The sequence below is a fragment of the Eutrigla gurnardus genome, assembly GCF_963514095.1.
Source record: "Eutrigla gurnardus genome assembly, chromosome: 24".
Classification (NCBI taxonomy): Eukaryota; Metazoa; Chordata; class Actinopteri; order Perciformes; family Triglidae; genus Eutrigla; species Eutrigla gurnardus.
The window spans coordinates 248,293-273,913 of record NC_139935.1 but is presented as its reverse complement, the minus strand read 5'-3'; the positions used below and the strand labels follow the sequence as shown (position 1 = coordinate 273,913).

The following is a 25,621-nucleotide window of genomic DNA, read 5'->3' as shown; positions in this document are numbered from 1 at the left end:
AAAATATGGTTGGGCTTTATGGAAGATTAGGATATTATGATGTAAGTTTGGGAAACGCCGTGTGATTTTCTAACCGCGGCTAGCAGGTTAATCAGGGATAGAGCAGAAGATCAGCTTTTCATGAACATTTCTCACCGTTTTTATGGGCAGATGGGAGCAAACAGGTCATTGAATGCATCACAGCATCCCGTCTAAAAGGTTGCTTTTGGGCAAATGCTCAAAAAAATGAAACTAGAGCAGCTTCCGGATGAAATCAGGCTCTCATTAACTTCATTTCCAAAGCCTTTTCCCATCCTTTGCTAGATTTGCTAATGCAAACATTTTAGTGTAAAAGATCCTGTTGTTTCCACCTGATATGTTCATACAGCATGCTAAATGTATGTGCACACAGAGAAATGCATTAAAAAAAACCTGGGAAGGGTTGGAGATGAGAACAGGTGGTGGAACAGTGTGAGAAACACGAGGGAGAAAAACAACAGACACCTGCTGGTGAAACCCAACCTGGTTCCTCCATCACATTCCAGCAGAGCTGCTCAGAGGATCCACTGGATCCTAAATCACCCGCTGACCGTGTGACCGAGGGCGTATCACGAGGACACAGCCTCTCCTTTAATACGGACTAGACCTGGAAATCAGTCAAACCACAGACTCTCTCCACATGTCGCCTTCAAACTAAAAGCACGTGTGTCAAACATTCTCTTTTTTTATCTCTAAAACTACACCATGAACAAGTTGATGCTAACGCTAGCTTTTGCTAGCTGTTGCTTGCTAAGCAGTTAGTTGGCGTGTGGTTTTATCATGTGCAATATAACTTTATTTTAGTAAATGTATTTATCTCTACGCTACTGTTTCACTGTTTATTTATTACGTCATTGTTTATCCTGTAGAGTGTTTATGGTGTTTTTCTGTCCTAATTCATCATCTATATATCTATATATCCACAAACGTTGGATGTTTCCCAGATATCTGCCCGTAGTTTGTTGTGGGAGGCATCAAACTGGATATCTGAGTAAATAATGAGGCCGCCCTGATCTTCTTGTCGTCTTCTCGCTGCAGGCCGAACCTCCGTCACGTCAGCTCCGTGACATCGCAGCGACCGCCACGCCGCGGCAGACCGCCGATGACGGACGCCTTTTTGTCTTCTGCAGTCAGGCCGCGCCGCGCGGCCGGCGGACGACTGTAATCGCTCCGACAGGTGACACATATGTGGAAACCAGGAGATGATGGGGAGACTCCTCAGATCATGTGACCTGCGCCTCACACGCCGCCTCCCAGTACAGTAAGTGTCTGAAGAGCTGTGACACTAGGTGACATTTAGGAAACAACATGGCGTCCTTACATTGATGAGCAACCTCATTTACACTAGAATGCTGCTTTCTGAAGACACGTTGGTAAATATTAAGAGTTATTAAAATAGTTTAAAGTCCAATCATCAATATCAAGTCATCATTTCTCGTTTGCTCTAATAATTATTATTATATAATAATAATTATTATTCCTCTGTCAGGTTTTTTTCTTAACAAACGAATACAAATAGTTGCAGCACAATGTTTTTTTAAACTAAATGGTCAACTTTTAATTTCTCTTAAAAAAATTGTTAACGTTTGTTTAAAAAGGTAGTTTTGTAGTACTTTGTCTTGGACTCATGGAGTACTTTATATTTGACTCATGGAGTACTTTGTCTTGGACTGATGTAGTACTTTGTGTTTGACTGATGTAGTACTTTGTCTTGACTCATGTAGTACTTTATATTTGACTGATGGAGTACTTTGTCTTGGACTGATGTAGTACTTTGCCTTTGACTGATGTAGTACTTTGTCTTGGACTGATGTAGTACTTTATATTTGACTGTTGGATTACTTTGTCTTGGACTGATGTAGTACTTTGTCTTGACTCATGTAGTACTTTATATTTGGCTTGGAGTATTTTGTCTTGGACTGATGTAGTACTTTGTCTTTGACTGATGTAGTACTTTATATTTGACTGTTGGATTACTTTGTCTTGGACTGATGTAGTACTTTATATTTGACTGTTGGATTACTTTGTCTTGGACTGATGTAGTACTTTGTCTTGGACTGATGTAGTACTTTATATTTGACTGTTGGATTACTTTGTCTTTGACTGATGTAGTACTTTGTGTTTGACTGATGTAGTACTTTGTCTTTGACTGATGTAGTACTTTATATTTGACTGATGGAGTACTTTCTCTTGACTCATGTAGTACTTTATATTTGGCTGTTGGATTACTTTGTCTTGGACTGATGTAGTACTTTGTGTTTGACTGTTGGAGTACTTTCTTTGGACTGTTGGAGTACTTTGTTTAGACATGGACGTTGAATGTCATCAGTACAGTAATACAGTGTAAGCTTTGATAAAAGAGTCATTAAAGAGCCAATGAACCCAACTAAACTGCAGTACTACGGGTATAAACCCAGGAATAAAGTAACTGATGTACTACTTTGTTTGGACATGGACGTTGAATGTCATCATTAGTACTACGGGTATAAACCCAGGAATAAAGTAACTGATGTACTACTTTGTTTGGACATGGACGTTGAATGTCATCATTAGTACTACGGGTATAAACCCAGGAATAAAGTAACCGTTCCGTGAATAATGATTTGATTTGATAAAAGCCAAACGGGGGCGTGGGCTTCCTTCTGACCGTGCATTAATCTAAGGCTGTACAATCATTGGGGTTTTGCTATTACGAGCTCTTCCCCTTGAATCATCGTTAAACCTTGACAACAGGGTGCTGTTTGAAGCACATACTTTGCATTTTGCTTGACAAACTTCAGAGAAACTTCATAGAGCTCTTTGTCATCTGTGGACCAATTAGCAAACAAATTTCCCAGCAAACAGTGGAGGATATATATATATATATGTTGTAGGTGGATCATTAGTTGAAATGAAGGAGAGAACCCCCTCAATGCAGCGTCTTCCACCCCGACTGCTTCAAAGAGCCTGTTTGGTTCTGTCGAATCCCCTCGTCGTTTATTAGGCGGGCCAACTCGATGGGCCGCAGAACCTGATCTCAAATCTCCGGCCCGGCTTCTGTCTCAAACACGTAATCCTCCAGCCTGTGATGGCCTCTCCTCCTCGGGAAGGCGGGCCGGAGACGCAGCTCGGTCCGAGGGGAGGTGGGCTCCGGGCCTGTTTGTCAGAGCTTTACATCGCCACTTTTCATCGCCTCCTCTGTACTCGCCTCCCCGCATCAGTGTGTTCTGTTTGGCTGCTGTCACTGAGAAAAGACACATAAGTACTCGCCCTGAATCTTTTCACACACACTTTCTCTCTGAAACACACTCGGCGGACGCTGCAATGTGCTCTCCAGGGCGGAGGATTCTCCCCTCTCTGTCTTTATCTGCTGGTAAATGTTGACAGACCACTGAACCTTGATGTCGGACTGTGACAGGCTGAGCTGTTTGCAGCGTGTTGGAGGGAGAAAAAGGAAACAAAGGGCCTCTGGTGTGGTGGTTAGCCATCATGGCTGCTCAGCTCGCAGTGAAAGGACCTCACACCGGCCCGGCTCCGCCACGGAGGCGAGCGCTCGGCTGCGCCGGGGTCGGCCGGCTCGCACACCATTAGGGAAATGGCTGAAGGGTTCTCGTGTTTCAAAGCCGGCTGCACTGTTCAAATTAATGAGGGGATTGTCAGCATATCAGAGCTGATGGGTGTGACGAGCGAGCCCCCAGTACGGATCCTGAAAACAGGACAAAATCCAGTTAGAGGCTGAGGGACTGTTGTCTTTGGCCTACTTTAGGAAACTCCAGTTCTCACTTTTCCCACTTTCCCACCATAATAAATAAATAAATAATAAACTAGTATATTTGATCAAAATGCTGCTAATGTACTGCTTTGAGTGTTAATATTAATTAGGGAAAAGAAGCATCCATCAGACGTAGAAATAATCCCAATAGAAGCTGTAAGCAGATCTACAGGAGACAGAAACCTGCCGTATGACTGTGCTTTTGGATTATTAAAGGACATGACAGCTTTACAAACTCAAGTGTTCCTTTTCTACCTGCGATGAATCTTCTTTGTCATCTGTGGCCCAATTAGCGGACGCGTTTCTATTGTTGCCGGTTGAACAGCCTTCGCCCGATGTCAGCTGGGACTTTTTTCAAACCCACCAGCTGCAGTTCAGTCGGGCTGCTGGAAGCTCACCTCTGCTTGTCTGATACGCCCCCCCCCCCCCTGACTTCCTGTGGGAGCAGCGGTCACGTCTGAACAACCTGCCGATGTGACATAAAGACACAAAGACACCGAGGTGAGGACAGACAATGAGGTGCGGCGCTCGCGGGGTCTCGACCCGCCGGGGGCCGCTAAGCTTTGACGGTGACAGCGTCTTCCGCCGAGGATGTGGCCCTGACACGTCGGGAGGAACAATGGAGGCCGGGAGGATGGAAGTCAGCAGATTAAATCATCTGCTTTCTTTGAATGAAGATGAGAATGTGTCCACACCTCTGCGGCGTTAACGCGGCCTGCAGGGACGCAAAGAGACGAGATTGGATTTTTAAAACGTGGCCTTTGTGTCCATCCCTGCCGACGTGCCCTTGAGCTTCAGCTCTTTGGTGACGATGTGGAGTTAAACGAGCTCTAAACAGCATTTCCAGGCAACATGGTGCCGTGAAATTCTGCATTTTTAGATGTAATCTTTGAAGTGGTGCCAGTTAACGAGGATAAAAGTGCAAGAAGATGTATTGGATCCATCTCCGACAGAGCAGGACTCTGACTTCACTACTTACTCTAAAAGTCCAACTGTTTGCATGATCGAATGTTTCTAACAGGAAGATTAACAAGCTGCACAAATAGAACTTATACAACCGTAAAACTGGAGCCTGTGTCCACCTGCAGCTACGCTTCCATACAACTCTGGATAAAAGCCTTGTGTTGGTTTACCGACGGACACAAACCTCCTCCCAGTGGAACTGCGTCTGTTTCTGAGAGGTAAATGTAATGACCTCTCATCACCCTCAGTGGGAAAACGCCAGGTCTTTAGATGGCGTTGGCACCGCTGATTAAACTAAAGCTGAGCTCATCGTTTTCTCTCCTCACACTAGTTTCCAGGCTTGTCCACTTGTTTCTCTCTTCCCCCCCCCTCTCTCTCTCTTCCCCCTCCATCTCAGGGAATTCACTTCACTTTAATTGTTTGACAGTCTTTTCCTGCCTTTATGCCACGGCCGCAGAAGGTGCCGAGGATTTTTTCCTCCTTTTTTTGAGGCATTAATAACATTCCGCTCGACTGATTCCCCAGGGCACAACCTCATTATGGCTTATAGGCAGAAAAAATAAACTGTCTGTACCGCCTGGCAGCTTTTTCCTCCTTTTCTCCGAGAAATGAGGAGTTGGTGTAAAGGGCCTGCTTATAAAACAGTCTTGTTGTTGCGAACTGAAACACATGTCCAGGGTGTTATCTGTTTCCGTGACAGGAAGGGACTGCTGGCTGCTGGAGACGGCTGCTGTTGACGGCAGTCTGCACTGGGTGGCAGCACTGTGGGTGAGCTGACACAGCCAGCCTGGAAGGCAGCTTTTAAAGGGAGATCTCCCTGTTAAGCATTCAGACACACTAGTAATGGATAACTCACATTATACACTTTAAAGTAGTGGATGTTTTCTGAAGGTGGAGTGGATCTTTTACACTTTAATTTACTACAAAACTGTCATACTTCAAAAATACGTCACGCATCAGGTTAAAAGGCCACACTTTGTCTCTTTATTTCTAAGATATAATTTTGAAGATATCATTTTTTTTGTGTGTTTCCTTTGAAGTCGGTGAGAAACGACATTAAACCAAGTTTAAACCAAACTTCTTCAACTCATTAAATCATCTGAGGGTCGAGAAAGCACATCAGTGTTTTCATCTCTTTATTCAAACTGGACGCCGGCCAGTCCTCTGCTGCTGGACACTCAGCAGCCGGGGGTCAAGTGCCTTGCCCAAGGGCAGCTGGGTAGCAGAAGGTTGAGTCAGAGAGTCGGTCCTCATTGACACGGAGGAGGGAATGTAACCGCAGCGAGGCCAGACGGCTGATGCCAGACGGCATTTTAAAGTATTTAGAGTGTTTCAACTTTCAAAAGGTCACCTTTGTTGACCTTCACTGTGACCTTTATGTTAAAAATATATTATTAATATTCACAAACTTTATTTAACAAGAAGGTTCACTTGTTTCAGTTCACGATAGTAATGAAGAGAACCAGACGCTAAAATAATAATCATTATAATAATAATAATAATAATAATAATAATAATAATAATAATAATGGATTTTATTTGTAGTGCACTTTTCATTCAGAGTGCTTACATTAAAATAAATAATTAATAAAAAAAATGAACACCTGAGACAATTAGTGTATGCAGGATTATATATATATATATATATATATATATATATATATATATATATATATATATATATATATATATAGATGGATAGATAGATAGATATAGATATTTCACAGAATAATTCATAAAAACATAAAAAAGTGATGGAATACTCGATGCAAACCATATTTATCATATATATTTATATATATATATATATATATATATATATATATATATATATGCATGCTACACGGGTCATGTCCAGTCTTCTTGCTGTCTGTTCTCCTCGTCACTATTTTCGTCGAGACGATTCCTGTTCACTCTTTGGAGACTCTGTTCCTAAAAGCCTTTCCTTGCTCTCACTTTATATTCATCCAGTTCACTTAAAGGTTGGGTTTGTTGGAGTTAAGCGTCAATACGACTTCAATCAGCATCAGTCGAGGTCCGCATCAAATCCCACTAATGTGGCTCCCCAACAGACGTTAGCGTTGCTGTAATCGAGTGAAAGGTTGTAATTAAAGGCAGGTTCACATCGATGAATATGGGTTATTTAGCTCAAAAGATGCTTTACATAATCCTTAAAATACACAAGGAAGCCGTGCTCTTGAGGAGGAATGTGAATTAATGGAAAAGCTAATGGACATGTTGATGGCATTTCAGTAAACCTAATAAGAATTGATTCTGGGTTGTGAGAACGTTTTCATTCCTCAAACCTCGCCGTGCTTTACATGTGTAATGAACCTGCTGAGCATTGATCAAAAACAAAAATTGGAGGAGTAAATCTGCTTAAAGAGGCTGTCTCCCCTCGTCTGCCTGGGCTTTGTCCTGGCAGCCGGCTGGCCACCACTTACAGAGGTGCTATATGTCTCTTAAATTACTAAATTGCCTTCTGGCCCTGGGCGTCTTCGCCCCTCGCCATGGTTTGCGGGCATTAGTCGAAAGTTTTTCCCGCAAATATTTAATCCTTGCCGTGACTGACAATGTTGTCAGACCTCCGGACGGGTTTTACGCCGTTATTACAAGCGCTCCTCCGTCCGTGGCACTTTGGATTATTCAAGATTATGTTGTAATCCCTTTAATCCTCATTGCATTAAGATTTCAGTCAAAATACGGCAACAGTAAAGTAGCACTCAGAAGCAATGAGGTCTTAAGCAGGCGTCATGATTGGGCAGCCGCCTTCATTTCCTCCCGTTTTCTCTTTATTTATTCTTCAGTCTCTCCACATTGTCAATAAGCTGTGCAACAGATCTGTATTTGCTTTTGAGAAGCCACAATGATTTATTCTGGGCGGTGAAACCCATCTCCAATCACTGCCGAGGAAAACACATATTTACCAGCTCGCGGTGTCGCGGCGAGGCCGAGGCGAGCGCAGGGTGCGTTCCCTCCGTCTCTATCTGGGAACTTTCCTGATGAAATGTTTGTCTCCGGCGGTGCGTCCCGCGGTTCCTGTTCGACTCCGATGTGCTCCTGCTGCTCTATGCAGCCTGATCTCTCCTCGCTTCACTTCCTGCCACGCCACAAAGCCTCCACGACGCGTCGTGATGCTGCATGAATAAAACAACTCCAGCTTTGAAGCTATGTGTCTTTACGTATCCAGAAAAACAAATCTGGATGCAAATCCATTAAAGTAGAACCGCTTTTAGCTGAAAAATCACAGCTTTTTTCTGATATTCAACAAGGACTTTCTACCTGATCACATGACATGTTTGTTTGTTGAGAAGGAAGCGTTGAATGTCTCTAAATGACTTTAAAATGCGTTAATCTTCCACCTCGGCGAGGGTTTAGTTGTTGTTTGAGGCTCTGTGTTCTCCGTTGTCTGTTGCTCTTCACCTTTATTGCGTTGATCTTTGCTGCAGCTGTCTGAGCTCTGAAGTTATGAAGATGCCCTTAAAAGTAGTGAAGTTCACAAAGTTTCCACGGGTGGTAAATGTGACGAAGTGTAATTAATATGAATTCAGCCGTTTGGAAATGAGCATTAAAGTTATACATTTAGCGAGTACAACTGTGTTAATTGGAACCAATTAGTGGAGATAAAGATGGACCGTTATAAAACGCCACATCGACATTTTACCCCACGAACAGAGGTGCTAGAAAAGTCTAATCAAAAGAATCCCAGTGAAGTAAAAGCGTTTCCCAGCGAACATTAAAGATGAATTTAAGATGTTCCTCACTTCCCCGTTTGCGATGCACGTAGAGAAACGAGAGGAAGCTTTAGCAGGAAGTTTCTTATGCGTGTGACTTGTTTTCACCGGTCTAGAAGCGCTTGAAGGCCCAACAAAAAGAGGATGATCAGGTCTGAGGGAGATCTTGAACAGCATCATCCTTAATGCGATCACTGCCGCTCCACAGATCCTCACAACCACAAAAAGAACCATATCTGCCTCCTGGAGATGCGCTGTGTTTTCCCTTCCTTTTACTTGATCTGGAAGACGATGTTGTTGCTTTGTTCGGGGGTAGAAACGCTCCGAGGTGAAAGGAGAAGCGGGTACTTGTCGGTGCCGCGTCTCTCCACTTCAAACCCTATAAGATCTCTGAGCGCGCCTCAGACTTCAAACTGACAGCGAGTCGCGGAGAGAAGACGGCCGGATGATCCTGAGTGCAGCGGATCTTCTGTCGGTGCTACAGGCCAGCCGAGTGTCTGTGTGTGTTCCCGGATGCTGGCTGAGGTTAGCGGGAGGGTCGGCGGCCTGCAGGGCGGCAGCTCGGCGGCACGCAGACACAGCTCTCCCACAGAAAGGCTTTCATATCACTCATTTGCTTTGCCAAATGTGAAGAAACATCACTGCTGCAAAGAGAACGTTGTCCCGGACAGGAAGCGTGACGTTGGCGTCGCAGTCAGGTGGATGTTTGGATGTTCATGATACAATATAAACATCTCTCCACTGTATTTATTAGCATACAAAGTATATATTTCATGTCATAAAGTGTAAAGTGATTATTTTTAGGGGCTTTTTCTGTTCGGGAAGCAAATCTATATCACCAAGAAAATGTTTTGCATAAGTTTTCTGAAATGTTGGGCTTGGAGACATTTTAAATGTCACACAGAACACCTGAAAGATGGCGTTTACCAGGCAGAACGGGTCTGGAAGATGCATTCTGGGAAGTGTAGGATTCAGTGCGTTTGGAGCTTGACCCTGGTGATGGCTGCTTTGACTGTGACCTTCTCTTAACCTGCTTCGTGGTAGAGCGACACTGAATGGCTGTAACCCTTAAAAAGTCACTCGAATGTAAATCCGTCTTGTTCCAACTTAGTACCACGTCTGCGGCGCCGCAGCATCTCATCATCTTGGTATGTAAAATGTATACTTCAGCTGCAGTTCTGCAGACACCAGGAGCTCTGCAGGGCTGAGGGATTTCAGCCACCCACACTGAAACCAGCGGCCCTCTGGGAACTCTGAGGCACTTCGCTAGATGCCCCAAAGTTTTTGGTGAACTACCTCTCATCTCTCTGGTGGCCTTTTGACATTGCAACGCAGGCGGAGCGTTGAGAGTGGAGTCCGTGGCAGGATGTCTGCCTGGCTCGCTGTGGTGTGTGTGTGTGTGTGTGTGTGTGTGTGTGTGTGTGTGTGTGTGTGTGTGTGTGTGTGTGTGTGTGTGTGTGTGTGTGTGTGTGTGTGGGTGAAAGTAGGTTACAGTTTGCTTTTAGGACATGTAGCTAACCTCTGACCCTGGCTTGGATCCCGCTCTCAGACCCTTCAGCAGCAACAAACACTCACTTCTCCCTGACGGTGGAGGCCTCCAGGACTCGGCTGGCGGTGTCAAAGTGCACCGGCAGCCCCGAGAAGCTTTCACATAGTGGCAACACTCAAACCGCCGCCTGTCCCTTCCCTCCCTCCAACCTGCACATGTGTTTTGCTGCCGCTTGTCCCCGAACGCCGTCCTCGTAACGACCGCCATCGCCGTCTCCGCCGTGTCGCAGCAGATGAGCGGCGGCTCTCCGCCAGTTGAGGCTGAACCGCTTTGAGTCGGGTTGAGTCAGAGCGCCGGCGAAGCCTCCGGTTGACGCTTTGCCCGTGGACGACCCGTATCGTGTTGACGAAAACATCCTCAGAGACACAGAAGTGGAAACGTCCCACGATGACGCCGAAGGGTGGAACTGACATGAAGACGATCACGGAGTGTGTTTGTCCCCCGCGTGTCCAACTGTATACAGTTGGAGCTTCGCATTCACCTCGCCTCTTTATTATGCCGTAACTTTCTCCTCCACTTCAGGCTGCTGCCAGTTTGGGAATTTATTCAAGTCAGACGTTCCAAAGTGAATTCTGCAGATTGAATAACCTCTCATATAGTTTTGGCCGTGCACAGATGTAGACACTTTCAGCCGCTTTAATTTCTAGAAAAGTTTTAGAGCAAGGAGACGTCGATTGGAGAGTTAATTTCTTTGAATGAAATAAGGCTGTTTTATGTAGATGGAATATTTCAGATAAGTCAGTTCATCTCAGTCAAAGTGCTGCTGTTTGGCTTCATTTTAATATAATACTGATCAGAAATGAGTTTTATTTGTTTTGAGAAGTCAGTTTGTGAGCAGGTTATTCTGAGTACATATTAAATAATTATACATTTTTGTTTCAGTATTATTGATAATCTATTACTAAAGTCTTTTTAGTGAAACAATTGATCCAGAAGCTAATTTCTCAAAGTCATGGTGGATGATGGACATGCTGGAAAGGTGGAAATCATTGACTTGTTTTAAGAAAAAGCGTATGTTAAACACAGCTTGTTTGGTCGTCTGCTTCCTTAAATGCTGCATTAGATTCTTCCTAACCTGCCGGTCCCGACAGACTCTGCAGCGTGATGTGTTGGCGAGTCAGAGAGCAGGAACTCAAGGTGAGACGGAGCTCCGGCTGCACGTCTGAAGGTTTTTCATCCGGAGAGATTTCCAGGGAGCACTTGCATGAAACGGCCGAGTTGTTCCCGCCAGCACACTTGTGTTTCTTTTCCAGTTTATACGAGTCGCAGTATACACATGCCATAACACAGAAATATTTTGTCAATAGGCATATACAAAGCACTCTTTGGGCCACAGGAGAGCCATGAGAGCGCGTCCAATGTTTTTAAGAGGTCGATTCTGTGTTAAAAACAATGGGCAGTAAAAAAAATCCCCTGGCTGGAGGAAAATAGCCACTTTCACCGCGCTCCCCGGATGAGTGTTTACACATGCTCAGCTGGATCCGTCGGACCCCACCTCGCCGCCGACCTGCGCCGCCGTACAAATAAACAGGAAGGCCACAGGCACTTGGACGAGGGCCACACTCATAATTCACCAAAAGCAGTATATTTTACAGAGAACTGGGACGCTTTGGTGCGGCTCCAGCAAAAGGAATAAACTGTTAATCCATAAAAAGGCACGCTGGTTATGCGATACAGCACTTAGGTGCCATCTGAAAGCACCATATCCTTTTAGCACGGGCCCTCTGTGAGCAGCGCCGCTTGATTTGGATGGAAGCTAGAAGAGAACTGTTAACAATGGGGATCGTATAACATGGATGTTATGGTTTGTTAGAAACGTATTTATGTGGAAGGGAAACGCTGCAGTTATGAAAGAAGCTGGACACTTTATTACTGAGTCCGGAAAAAGGCATGAATGTAAAACTGTCCAAAACAGCTGGCAGTCAGTCCACAAAATCACTGCTTCCATCAACCGCCGCCCGTTCCCACATGTCATTCTGCACCATGCTGAAATATGACACCACCTCTGATTGACAGACAGTCTTTATCTCGTTAGAGGGAAACAATAGCAGGAAATTGCCTCTAAAGCCGGCGTTTTCAGACGCTTCAAGTCGTCTCCGAGTCACTCAGAGCCGAGTTCTTCTTCTTCCGTTAAAGAAACCGGCACAAAAGAGAAACGCATCCCGATCTCCTCCGCTTACACTTAGACAAACGTAGCGAACATGAAAAGCAATCTTCAAAAGCTATCTTTATCCCTCTGCAGTGTGAAGTGCTGAAATTAAAGTTGCATATGGATGCCATCGAGACGCGAGCCACTCGGGGAGATTAACGGCGACGCGAGGCATCTGTGCATTCCTAAAGCATGTGTGTCCTGGTCCTATCCACGCAGCTGACAGCGGCGGCCCAGCCACGCAGATCAGCACGATAATCTCAAATTGCCTCTTTTCAAAGTTAATGTAGAAAGTCATGTGGTCACTGCTGCATGGAGGCGCTCCCAATTATCCCGCCAATCAGAATCAAACGCAGCTCAAAGTAGGAGCTTGATTAAACCAAGTTTATATTATTACTTGTTACGTTTTTGATTTATCGATGATTTAAACATTCAAATGAAGGTTATTAATAGATCCGTGATGATTGTATTTAAAAGAGATCTCCTTCTTCGGCTTATTTCCCCCGTCGAATGTAAATGTTAGTGTCGGAAGAACCCTTTATTAGTGATAGATATTTATATTTTATTATCAATGTAGAAACGTTTCACTCTACGTTGTAAATATTCTGATAGGCCATCAAATGTTCTTTGTGCAGACTGCCTTATAAAAAGAAAATAATCATTCAGGTTATCAGTTAAAAGCTGTTCTTTTTTCTTTAAAATGCATTAAACACTGATTAATATGAGGAAAAAATACCATAAAAATCCATAATTAGTGACTTATCAACCCTTTATCCAGCACGTGAAACAGCAAATGTTCTGACATATGCATCCACAGCTGAGGTGCATTGTGGGATGTATGAGGCCGTCAGGACACACCGGCAGCAGGGAATATTTCACAATGAAATATGCGGCACTATGGGGAGAAAGGCTTACCAAATACACCTCTTTTGCAATCTAAACAGGATTTCATCTAAACTGTGTACACAGCCGCAGTAGTCAGCTGGAGCGCCTCAGGTCTGAGCTCACTAATATGGCAAACAGCATCAATGCAGAGATCACTCACGCAGACCCAGAGTAAATACAAGCCGCCATCCGTCCAAGGTAACAATTGAGCTTGTGTACGATATGATGGAATGCACAAACCCCCCATTAAACGCTACTTCAAATATTTATATTTCTTTTTGGTATAAATATAACAGAGAGTTTCACAGTTCTGGCATTGTTTGGAAGGCCAAGGAACCCGCCGGTGTTATAAATGAGAGCTCGTGACAGGTGGCCATGCAGAAATGAAGAGCGGCGGGGCCTGAAGGTAAACAGAGCGCTGGAACAATACGGACGGATGTGTTTGGAGGCGGAGCATCGGAGCGAGGCCACGCCGCTGCACGTTTCACCACCGTCAGAGTCTCGCTGCTCCTCCACGTCGGCCGATTTCAACGTTTATAGAGCCCTGAATTCACACATCTACACTTTCCCCACACACACACACACAAACGATTAATTTCCACCACCAGATGATCAGTCTTTACACACCCAGGTCCGGACCCTGCAGGTCTTTCATGGTGGATTATGAGACCGTTAAAGGCCCACCAGGTCTCCAACATCGGAGACACAGAGACTTTTTGTGGTTATTCTTTCCTGTTGTGATTGTGATGTGTCCCTCTGTGGTGATTTTTAGTCTTTATGGTGGTTTTGTATCTATTTATGGTAGATTTGTGTGTCATTGTGGTTGTTTTAGCTCAAAATGAAGGCTAAAGTTTGGAGTGTTTGCCAGAGAGGACAGTCTGTGTTGTATTTCAGGGTGAAGATCAATCTGAACTCTGACCTAAATCTGAGCCTCACATCTAGAAAGAAGCGAGAACATTTCCTCTTCCCTCACCTTCCTGTTTCAGTGAGAATATTACGACCTTTGATGACAAACAGAATGAGATCTGGTGAAAGCAAAGCCGGCTCAGACGAGGGCGTTTTCAGGGAGCCGGGACGCCATAATGGATCAGAAAAAAGTCACTTAAAAACGTGGCGGGCGCGAGAGCAGAGATCAATAGGAGGCGGCTTTGGTAATTGCTCGGCGCTTCATTAAAAGAACGGCGAGTTTGTGGAGGATGCCTCGCCGCGGACGGGTCCACGTCACATCAGAGGATTAAAAAACACAGAAACACACACTTCCACGTCTTCTTCTCTGGCCATGATGGTAAACATGTCCTGATTGGCTTTAGGGGAGATGAGCGAGCTATCAAAGACAGTTAATTTGCCTAGTTAGGAAATCTGTCAGCGCTTAGAAAACCTTTAGGGAGGAGGACACTGTCGGCTTAAAGACGACGTCCAAAGCCATGACCGACCATCTCCATCTCAGAGAACCCGCGCTGGAGAAAAGCAGAATCTCTTTAATCAGCTTCTCTGGAATCTTTAAAAATTACATCTCGTGCTAAAAAAAGAAAACCTTGTGATTCTACTAGTGAAATGAGCTTCATTAAGGTTTTGATGTGACTGGATAATCACCCTTCAGAATATAAGCAGCGCTGGTAAACAGGAATTATCAGGGGAGGGGGGGGGACCCAGCGGCTGCAGGACCTCATTGGTAATGCAAAACTTTAATACTTGCAACTGAAGAGGCTTGACGTGCCGAGGTGTAATGTCAGCTATGGATTGATCGGCGGTCGGGTGTCTCGGTGTCAGGCCTCATTGACATTCTCTCAGCTTACGATGGAGGGAACTTGTTAGATCTGTTTACGGCCGCGTGGATGTGCCAGGAACCCCTCGCTCACTCTTCTTCTTCTTCTCTTTCTGGGAAGGAATCAGATCTTCTAGCGTGTTAGCTGCGGCTCGGGCTGTTGACTGTAAGTGCAAAGGCAATTGATCACCCTCCTTCCCCATCCACACACAGTCATGCAACATGCATGCAAGCATGCAGAGACCAGTCCCCCTGCAGAGCAGCAGAGCTCTTATACCTGAGAACGTCTAGAGCACGAGAGTTTAGGAGTATAATAATGCCCCGGATATTATTTAACTGTAATCCCTCTCTGCTGAATCCAACCTGATCCCCCCCTCCCCTCCCGAACGCCGGCTCACAGTTCATCACATCACGTAACACACCTCCAACCCGCTCTTCATGCATGCATGCACGCCTGCACACGCCGCATATGTATTTTCTCCAAACTAACTCCCAAAGACCCGGAGCGCGTGTTGTTAGGTGACAAGTGGCCGCCGCTGCCACCACGCCCTCCCCCTCTGCACAGAAATAAAAGCACACAGCGAGGTGGCGGGGGCGCCTACACCCCCGGTCCATCGCTCTCAGCGGGGGTTATTGATTGTGACGTGCGCTCGCAGTGCACCTTCCCAGTCGCCTGTCAGCCAGATGCATGCTGGCAGGTCCGGTCCTCCCCCCTGACAGCTCCCGCGCAGCAGGGAGGTTGTTGTGGGGGGGTTTGTCAGAGGGAGGGAGACAGCTGGCGGGGCCCTGGCCCTTCATTTCTCCTCTCGCTGAGCCTGCAGAAGGTGAACCCCGACCTCAGCCTCGCTGTCGCCGGCGCCGTGGCTACAAGGTGAGCCTGTGTTTGACGACACTCAGGTCTGTCACAGGGCTTTCTTACGGTTTCTCACCCCTCAGGTCGAACCGTTTCTGTTCCTGCATCACTGTCGCCTTTCACCGCCACGTTTAGTACGACAAATCCCCCCCTCCTCCCCGTAACAACCCCCACCTGCCCCGCTTGTTGAACGCCAGCGTCTCCAGAAGGTGCTTCCTGTGCAGCTCGGCGGCTGAGACAGGTAATGAGTTCGCTCGGGGGAGGCCGATGTGCCTGCACGCGTGTGAGAGTGTGAAATTACCCGACACAGCTTTCATCGCCCCCCCGTCTGTGTGTGCTCGCCGCCGTGGGATTCGTACACGTGTTCACACAGAGAACAGAACATATGCCGCTTGGTGAAGGCTTTCATCCTAATGGCCTGTTACTGTACGAGGCTGCAGCGTGAGCGTCGCTGCAGGATGATGATGGAGGCTGTGACTTCAACAGGATTCATCTCCTTTTTAAACTGGGTTTAAAAATACAACCATAGCAGTAAACTGTAGTTAACAACATTTTAACCTAAAAGTGACCTGACGGTTGTCTTTATGCTGCTGGATGCTTTTTTTTTCATCGTTATCTAAACGTTTGGCTGTCCTGACCCCAAACTGAAATGTTGGCTCACATTTTAACATCCACAACAAAATAAAATCCACATTTTGTGAAGCATAGTTTTCAGGCCAACAACTCGTCTCGTTTTTACTGAACTTTCTTGGTTTAAACGGCACAGAATGAGCCAGAAATAACTCTGCAGCAGCAAAGTGTTTGACAAAAAGGTGAGGAGGCGAAATAATAACCAGCACGCGTCGGAGACAAGCCCTAAATACTAAATGGATCATAAGTAATAATCACCCCGGGGTTGCAGACAATAAGCCCCCCCCCTCAGTATCTCAATCCATTTGTCTTGGAAAAGGAAATTACTAAATCCAATACAGTTTGATAAAAATCTGGCCTGTCTGGATGGGCTGCTGGAGGATAATGCCGCCTGATAAAGGCGCTGGTTTCCGGCCGCCGCCATCCGTCATCCGGGGGTCGCTCCCCTGGTCAAGCTGTCTGCTGCTCCAGTAGATGATCGCTGCTCGAGTCGCCGAGGTGACCAAGTTTAGTTGTTTGTGGGAGGTTTCCTGCAGGAAGTGGAGCTGTGAGACGCTTCCTACCGGTCATTGTGACGCCGCCCATGCTCGCCGTACGCTGCTGTGTCAATGTAGTGAAGTGATGCAAGGACCTGCAGAAGTCAGTGAGCACAGAACCCTCGCATCCTCGCTGAAGGAGTTATTTTTATTAAAGAAGCTGCAATCCTTTTGCTTTTTGTGAGAAACCCCAGTCAGTATGAAGCACACAAGGATTCAGTGTGTGGAAGTAGGACACAGAAATGAATACTAATCGCCGATTACGATGCAGATTTGCTTAACAACTCGCTGTCGGCGGCCTGAGGGAGAACGCGACGCGTCGTCTCTTACTTAAGGTGCTGCGTGACCTCTGCACGACCCGCCATTAAACGGGCACAAATGTTGCTGCTGTTAATGAGCAAAGAGCAGCGGAGCTCATAAAAAGGTGTAAATATTGGGACACGATCACAGAAGAGGAGAAGAGAGTAGCTTCCCTTTGTGGAGGTTGGAAATGCTTTGATTCGCTTATGAATACAAACTAAAATCTCGTCACATCTCGTTGACTTTTAGCATAAAAAATGAAACTAAGACTGTGAGAAGTGGCTGAAAACATCCCGAACATCCCCTTAAATGAGCTTCATGTGTAATTTTCTGTACATGGCAGAACATTTATACATTTAAATAGCTCTCCGAGGGTGAAGTGATGAGTTTCTATGTAACCACATTCATTTCCTCCAGTCTGTTTCCACAGAGGTGTTCCTGCAGCTTTGTTTTGGTCAATCTGGACCCAGGCTGAGTGATTTGACTCGAGAGGCCACTCTGGTCAGCCGCCACCCTTCTGAAGGCTGAATAATGTGAGCGCCTCCATTCGATTCACGTCCCTGCCGCAGCGTTTCAAAAGACACTTAATTTCATACTTGTTTACGGCTCTCTCCGGAGATCTAAAGTTCAAAACCGCATGCATTTTTAATTCCAAATTAAGCCAGGGAAGAAGAAGGAGGAGGAGGACGGAACATTTTTGACAAACATGACCTCCCCTCGCTGGGGTGGAGGATTATGTGGAACAAAAGTTGGCCCATCGCCGTACCAGGGCTTAAGGCTATTGGGGTGCCAGATTAGAATATCGCTCACCCTCCTCGAGGAGATAAGAGAAACACAACCATCAGGAAACGGTGCAACATAATGAACTTGTGATCTCCACCACCAAAGAGCATGTGTGAAGTGGAGATTCATAAATCTTCAAAACAGTAATGCAGATTTGTGGATCCCCCCTCCCACGCCTCCTAATGCTTAAACGTGATCTGGGTTATCAAAGGTTGTAGAAACGGTCCTGCTCATTGTCTCTCCCTGGAGGAGTCCACGTCCAGCCCAACTATCTCCCTCGGCTGTTTGGCCGCCGCGTCTCGCTGCTTATTATCCCAGATAATTACAAATATGTCAGACGTGTCGGCGTGTGACGTCTGCTGACGCCGCCGCGTTGGTGAGCCGTGCGGCTCAAGTGACACGGTGATATATTTCACCCGCTCTGCTCTCAATTAGCTCCCGGTGCTCCAGGTTAATGGAACTTTTGATTGGGGGAAACCGGGGTTTCCTGGCCGCCCGGCTTCCTTGTAGATGGGACGTTTGGGGGGTCGACCTCCTCCTTATCTGCCGCTGCAGGAAAGCCACTTACTCTTATGTGTGTTTTCACTCTGAAGAGTCGATAAGTGCACAAACCACCATGCTTGTTGTTTCTTCACTTTTTACAGTGTAATGACAGAAAGCTGGAGAACATACAATCCTACACAGGATGCTGGTAGTTGGTCCTCGTTGTATTTCAAATCTTTATTGAGCTAAAATAATGTGCAACCGTTCCTGTTTGAAGTCAAAAAGGTGTTAAAGCAGAAATATGTTATTCTTCATAATAATAATGTGATAAAACACCTTCTGATTGGCTTATTCCAGCTCCTGCAGGTGATTAAATGTGTATTTTAAGATGCAGTGTGACTGACTGGAGGGTAAATGGTGGATTCCAGTCCTTCTCGGTGAGAGAGGAGAGTGCACACTGTGTTCCCTCCTCGCCGGCCGGGCAGCGAGGTCAACATCCCTCCGCACAAACCTCCTCCGGCCAAAACCAAACCGCTATCAGAGGATGACATGAAACACCAGCCCGCCGGGCATCCTCCTCCCGTTCCTTCCTCCTTCCTCCACCAACGCATCAGTGACTTTCACTTTAGCTTGTTTGCGGCCATGTTGGAGGCAAGGTGACAAGAGCAACACAAGAGAAACCGTCCTGTGATTTCCAAAAACAGCTTAAGGTGGAATGCTTCTCCAAGGGGGAAAGCTGCCACCTCTCTCCCCCCAAGTTTACCTAACTCCCCCAAAACAGGGGGGAGATTAGTCCACACACACACACACACACACACACACACACACACACACACACACACACACACACACACACACACACACACACACACAACCCTCCTGAGGAATGGCTGGCGAGCAGAGAAGAAATGCGCCCTGACAATCTCCCCTTCCCTCCGGCGGCTGGATGCCAGAAACGAGTGCAGTTTCTTCTGAGAGATCTTTTACCGAAGATGCCAGGGATTAAGAAAGAAAAGACTGCAGGACACTGCTGTGTCACCTAGCATTAAACAGCCCTAAACTCTCCGGTTATGAGATACTAAATAGGCCAGGAGAGAAAGAAGGAAAGAGAGGTTTTCATTTCGTATCTTTTTCTCTCTCTCTCTCTCTCTCTCTCTCTCGCTGTTTTCCTTTTTCCTCCGAGCCCCGATGCCCCCGGACTCTTCTGTTGGTGGTTGGTGCCTTCACACACACACACACACACACACACACACAAGCTGAACAGTCATGCAAATCAGTTTTACTGGCAAACTACACATGATAAACTATTTTTATGAGGGAAGATGGAGGAATCAGTGCAATTAGTTTTGTGCAAAAGACAAAAGAAGGTATGGAGGAAATGTTTCCACGAAAGAAAAGAAGTTTAATTGTCTTTAAGACATTGAGTTAAGGTGAAGAAAAAGAAAAGAGGACGTTTAATGTTTGGTAAAACATTCACGCTGAATTTAAGTGAAAAGGAAGCAGTGTCTTATATTAGCAGCTGTTGCTAATGATTTAAAACCAAATCCCATCGTATTTGAGCTCAATAGGGTTGTAGTGCTTTCTCTTTCGGTTTACTGCTCTAAGGCTGCAAACAATGATTATTTTCAGTATGGATTCATGTTCTCACTTAATAAATGAATACATTGACCATTTATTATGGTCTGGAAAAACCCCAGAAACTAGTGCCCCTCGCCGTTTCCCACAATAACACGGTCATCCAATGTGTTTTCCGATCGCCCATCAAAGTCCAAAGAGAGTCCTGCTCTGAGAATTTAACACAATGAAAAGCAGCAGACTGTCAAAGTTCAGAGCCTGGAGCCTTTACAATGTTTTTGCACTTTTGCTCTGAAAAACGCTGATTGATTATCGGCCAATCAATGCCGCTCTCTGCTGCTTCTATTCTTAAAAAGCTGGGATACAAACTGTTTAACAGCTGATCTTAAAGCTGTAAATCAGGTTGAGATGCTGTTTCTAGCCACACCCATTATAAGTGTTGGTATTTACGCATTTAAACTGTGCTGCAGCTGAAAAAGTCCCTTTAATTTGATATGTCCAGTGGTTGCCTGAGAAGTAACGTGATGAGTTTGGATTCAAACTTTGACATCTCTGCCTCTATTAGCACGTTGGAGGCGGACGGGGCCGGCGGCTGAGAGAGCGCGGCATGGTGGAACAAAGGTCCCGGCTGGTGTGTGTGTTCCACACAGGACGACCTAAAAAACTTGGTCATCACAGCGATCGTCTCTTTCAAGACGCCTGGTCTTGCATTCTGAGAGAAAAGCGGCCCAAAGTTTCCCGTCGTCTTTGTCATCTTAGCGAAGCTGCTCGGCCCGCTCTGAATAATTCAGCGGCTGCCTGGTCGAATGCAAACAAACGGAATAAAACATAGATAGTTATGAGGCATAAATATGAACAAACAGCATCTAAAAGCATTAAGGAAACACAGAGCGTCGGGGCTTTGGAGCGACAGATGAGGACAGTGTGTTTGACTGGCTGGACGGAGCCCCCCCCCAACATCTAGTTCACCCCCCTAATGATGTGTGGCCTGTCAGAGAGACGCAGCCAAATTACATTCAGGACTACAAAGCCTCCGTCCGAGGGTTTCTCTCTCTGTGCAACACCCTGCAAAACAATAACTGGGATTCAGCAGCTGCAAATTGCACTAAAATTTCCCATTCTCTCTCTGTGAATTATTAATGAGAGCCAAACCAAAAAAGACAAAAAAAGGAAGGGGGAGAGAAATATCTACAGCATGCCCGAGCAGTGGAGAATGCTATAAAGCCGTAATTATGCCAGAGAATGAGAAATGGAACAAAGTTGTTGGAGCCAGAAAAGGCGAGGCAGAAACTGAAACTAAGAGCTCAGAGGGTGAAAGGGAAAGTAGTTTTATTACATATGCAAAGCGCCAAAGCTGCGGGATCGACACACAATTAAAACGGGGATGAACAACAGCATTTGCATCAGGTTTGTTCTGTGAGAAAGTGGAGGAATATGTAGAGGGAGGAGGTCAGAATATACGGGAATGAAACCCTCGTCCTGCAAATATGAAACAGCTTTAATAACGCAAACCGCTTTACCTCACGCTGTAATAAGTAAAAGTACATCAAGGTTCACACAGAGAAGAAGAAAACATGCTTCCACTGGAGGTATTTGAGGCAGCAGACTGTCGAGTGAACGCAATAAATCCAAATCAGGATGGAATAATGAAAGACAGATACATAGAAATGTAAATAAACTGTGATTGGACGACAGATGCACTGTGGAGTTTTATTAAATATCACATCCTTTACTTAAGTCAAATATTAATCCCACATTCTAGAAATACGTTGTTTTAAAGTAGCATTAGTAAAAATGTGCTGCTGTTTATTATATTCTATATCAGTGGATATATTTCAAATAATGTGAACGCAGGATTTCATGTTGTACTTAATGCTAGTTGTGTCATATTAGATATGCATACGGTAATTAGGATAAAAATGAATTAAAACGTCTGTCATTGAATAAATATAGTGTTAAAATCACAATAGTTCCCTCTGGGGAAGAAGTGTAAAATAATGGTATGCATCTACTACTTAAATACAGTGAGTAAATGTACACCAGTCATCAGTGGTAGAATGTAACTTATATTCATTGTATAGAATAATAGGATTCAGGCTCCATCAAACAGTCTGATAACAAATAAAACATGTAGTTTGGTTTTCTAATTGAATTTAAAGGCTTTAAAAAGTGACTTCTACTCACTTGACTCTTTAAGTTTCATGGAAATGTCGCTTTGAAAAGTATTTACTTGCAATTTGGTCAAGTAGTAGCAGTAGTAGTAGTAGTAGTAGTAGTAGCAGTAGTATAGTCTGATTTCTGAATTCAGAACAAGTTGTCTTGATTCTGAATAAATTATACAGCAACAACAAATATGTATGTTTTTGCAATATTGATTGCTCCTGTGATTTCAACACAACATCGCAACATGCGTCGCAATTTCTTTAAATATCAACAATCCCCTAAAACAGCTGCTAAATCCTGACGAAATGTTCATTTAACCTCAAAAATAATTTATGATATTTCTTTCGATCGAGAAATCGTCCGTTTCAGGATTGTTTCTGAGCTTTCGAAGCTGTTAATTATCTCCTTGAAAGCACCAACATGAAGGTGATACGGTGAACAGACGACAGCTTCACAAAACAAGAACGATGTTGTCAAAGAGATGAATTATGTTTTCAGATCCTCCAGGAAACGGTTACTGTCACAAACAGAATATCTTCAGGGCTTTAAAACGTCATTTTAAATACCTTTAAAATCTCTTTTCATACAGTGTTTGCTTGGTGACACACACACACACACACACACACGTGGTTCGATGGAGGGCCTGGCATGGATCCTCTACTCACAGGAGGCAGCGGCGTCCCTCAGGGATCCATAACCAACCAAATAGCTCAGAGAGAGAGAGAGGAGCAGATAGCTCGCCCAGCTGGGCCTCGCCTCTCTCTCTCTCTCTCTCTCTCTCTGTGTGTGTGTGTGTGTGTGAGTGTGTGTGTGTGTGTGTGGACCAGATGACACAGGCGACTCCCAGCATGCTTTGGGTGATGCGATCACCTGATCTGGAGCCAGTTCAGGACTTTGATTTTAGTCAGCTGAACGTCTCCTTCCTGGTGTTGACAGGTTGCCATAGCAACCGGTTCCGGTTCATCCCGAAAGGTGACGGATGGCGTTGAGTTTTCTTTCCTTTAATGGATCGCCTGATGATACACATACAGGTGTTGGCAGCAGATGTTTTTTAGATGTTTTTGCACAAAAAAGAAAATGAATTCAGTGATTTTCCTGCTCCACGTGTTCTTACCTTTCACAATAAAAGCCCTGAACATATCATGTTCAGAGACATTCTCTGATATTCGTCCCGCCCCACGCTGTTTAAAGGCCTTTAGATGAGAAACATTTATTTTCCCCTTAATCTGGAATAATAAGTCAAATTCTCCTCATGTAAAATAACTTTTATCCAATCAGGACATCACGTTTGGAGGCGACCGACCTCCACAGCAACACATCTTCTGTCACTGCTTTGAAGAATAAATTAGCTTTTTGTGCTTCAAAATTGAGCTTTTGGGGGAAATATTAAACTTTTTTTTTTAGTAACTAAAACCAGCTGGAAGTCAGATGTGATGTGAGATGCTGTTATAATATTAATTATTGAATTTTTGTCTCCTAGACACCGATACAGTGATCCGGGGTTTCCTGTCCGATGACCCTCTTATCTCCAAGCTGTACAGGTGAATGACCCAGTCTTTTATCCACACTTTACCGGTTCACTCCACCCGGCTAGGGGTTAAAGGTCACTGTGAGCGTTTGCGACTCAGGATTGAGAGGAAGCTGCAGCTGCTGGTTGAGGTGGATTCATGTGTTTCCTGGTGCTGTTGCACCACCTAGTGGCTGCTGAGAGGAAGTTACAGGACGTTTGGAGTCATTATGTTCATTTTTAAGCTGCATGGCATCAAAACGTTCACAACTTGTTTAGGCCTGATGATTAGGATGATTATTTATTTGTAAAACATTCTTGCCTGTGTGTCTTTAATCTGCCTGCTGACACAAATGATATAAATATTCAGGAATCCAGAGCAAATATGTTTTAATCTTGTAAGAATCGACTTGTCTCCTTTGTAATCTGAAAATAAACCCCCCTCTTAGGTTTATAAACCTTCACATTATATTGAACCTCTTGGTATGCATGAACCTGTACAGTGTGTGTTTGAGAGCTCCCATGTCTCCTGTCTCCTCCTCTCAGAGTTCAAGGTCGCCGTGCGGCTATTTCCAGCTCGTCTTCACTTTGATCCGTGTCGCAAAATGACAAGGTAACGCAACTCGGGGGGTCAGCTGTGTTACAGGAACGCTTCCACGGATCGGGAAAGAGGAAATCAATCCTGCCTGACAGTGTCTTCAGGATACTCCGACCTGACTGGACCATGACAACCACACACACACACACACACACACAGGAAAGTGGATAAACACTCCAACTCACACAAACAAACACTTGTAGTACACACAGACGACATCAGATATAGCACACACACACACACACACACACACATGCTCCAGCTGTCTCTCGCTCTGACACAGATGACCTCTGTCAGCCCCGGTTTGTCTGCCGTCTTGTCAAGGTGCATCATGGAGACGAGGTGTCGGCCCAAAAGTTCATCAGCGGCTAACTGCTTCTGAAAGTCTGTGTCGTGGACCAACATGCCGAACACAGATCCCAGGAAGTCCTCATCAGAGTCTCCAGCAGCCTCGCCAGGTGATCTGTGATCTATGGTTTTAATTAGCACATCTCTCTGAATGTGAGTCTGAATTCTGAGTGCTGCACCTGCCTCCTCCGAGGTCCTGATATCTGGTGTTTCTGTGGCCAAACGATGCCTGCAAGCAGGGGTAATTACAACAGGGCCCGGAGTCGTCTGCCCCCGCCTCCTCCCACGCCTCCCCCCTCCCTCTCCTGTCTGGAAACACGGGCATCTGTGGAGGACGGTGGGAGGGTCGCGCAGGAGTTGTAAGGGGGACATATTTCTGACAAATGTGCCATCTCCATAATTAGCTCAGAAGCAACATATGAAACATTAAACACGCCAGGCGCTGACAACAATCAAAACATTTCATTTGTTGTCAATTATTCATTACTTTGAAGGTTCTGAAGGGGTCGTTAATATGGAAATAAGCTTGCCATGCTAACAAGCTTGTATTATCTGATTCCAAATCATCTGAGCACCCCTTCTTCCCTTTTTTAACTTCATATTTTTGTGATTTATTCTCCTTTTCTGTCCTTCAAACAACCATTTTTCTGACTTAAAAACACGTCGATTTTATCCACTTTATATTTGATGGAATTCCTTCCTAGCTTCATGTTCAGCTCAGCCTTAAATTAAGTTAAACCACCCAAAACTAATGCAGTGCTGTTTGATACAGTTTCCTTTTTGCACCTGGCGTTATTAATGTGCCCCCCCCCCCCCTCGGTGGCTGTCACACCAGACCCGCCAAGAGAGCGGCCACTGAAGTTCCCCTGTCTGTGGCTTTCACGCTTTAGTTCCCCTACAATTAATTAACAGGATGAAAGTCTCCCGCAGCACCTCCACGCCGTGGCCACCTTTGCCAGCTGTCAAATTGGAGAGACGTGGACTGGAAAAATAAACCTGAGACTCGGGCTATTTAAGGTGATTACTTTTGA

General features: G+C 45.2%; 1 long non-coding RNA gene across 1 annotated transcript; it reads left to right on the top strand.

Moving 5' to 3' along the window:
* The first annotated feature begins 524 nt into the window (after window positions 1–524).
* Window positions 525–23,698, top strand: LOC311009833. Its single transcript, XR_014596699.1, has 3 exons — window positions 525–682; window positions 1,057–1,279; window positions 23,618–23,698. It is a non-coding gene; the product is annotated as an uncharacterized lncRNA (long non-coding RNA).
* Window positions 23,699–25,621: the final 1,923 nt, after the last annotated feature.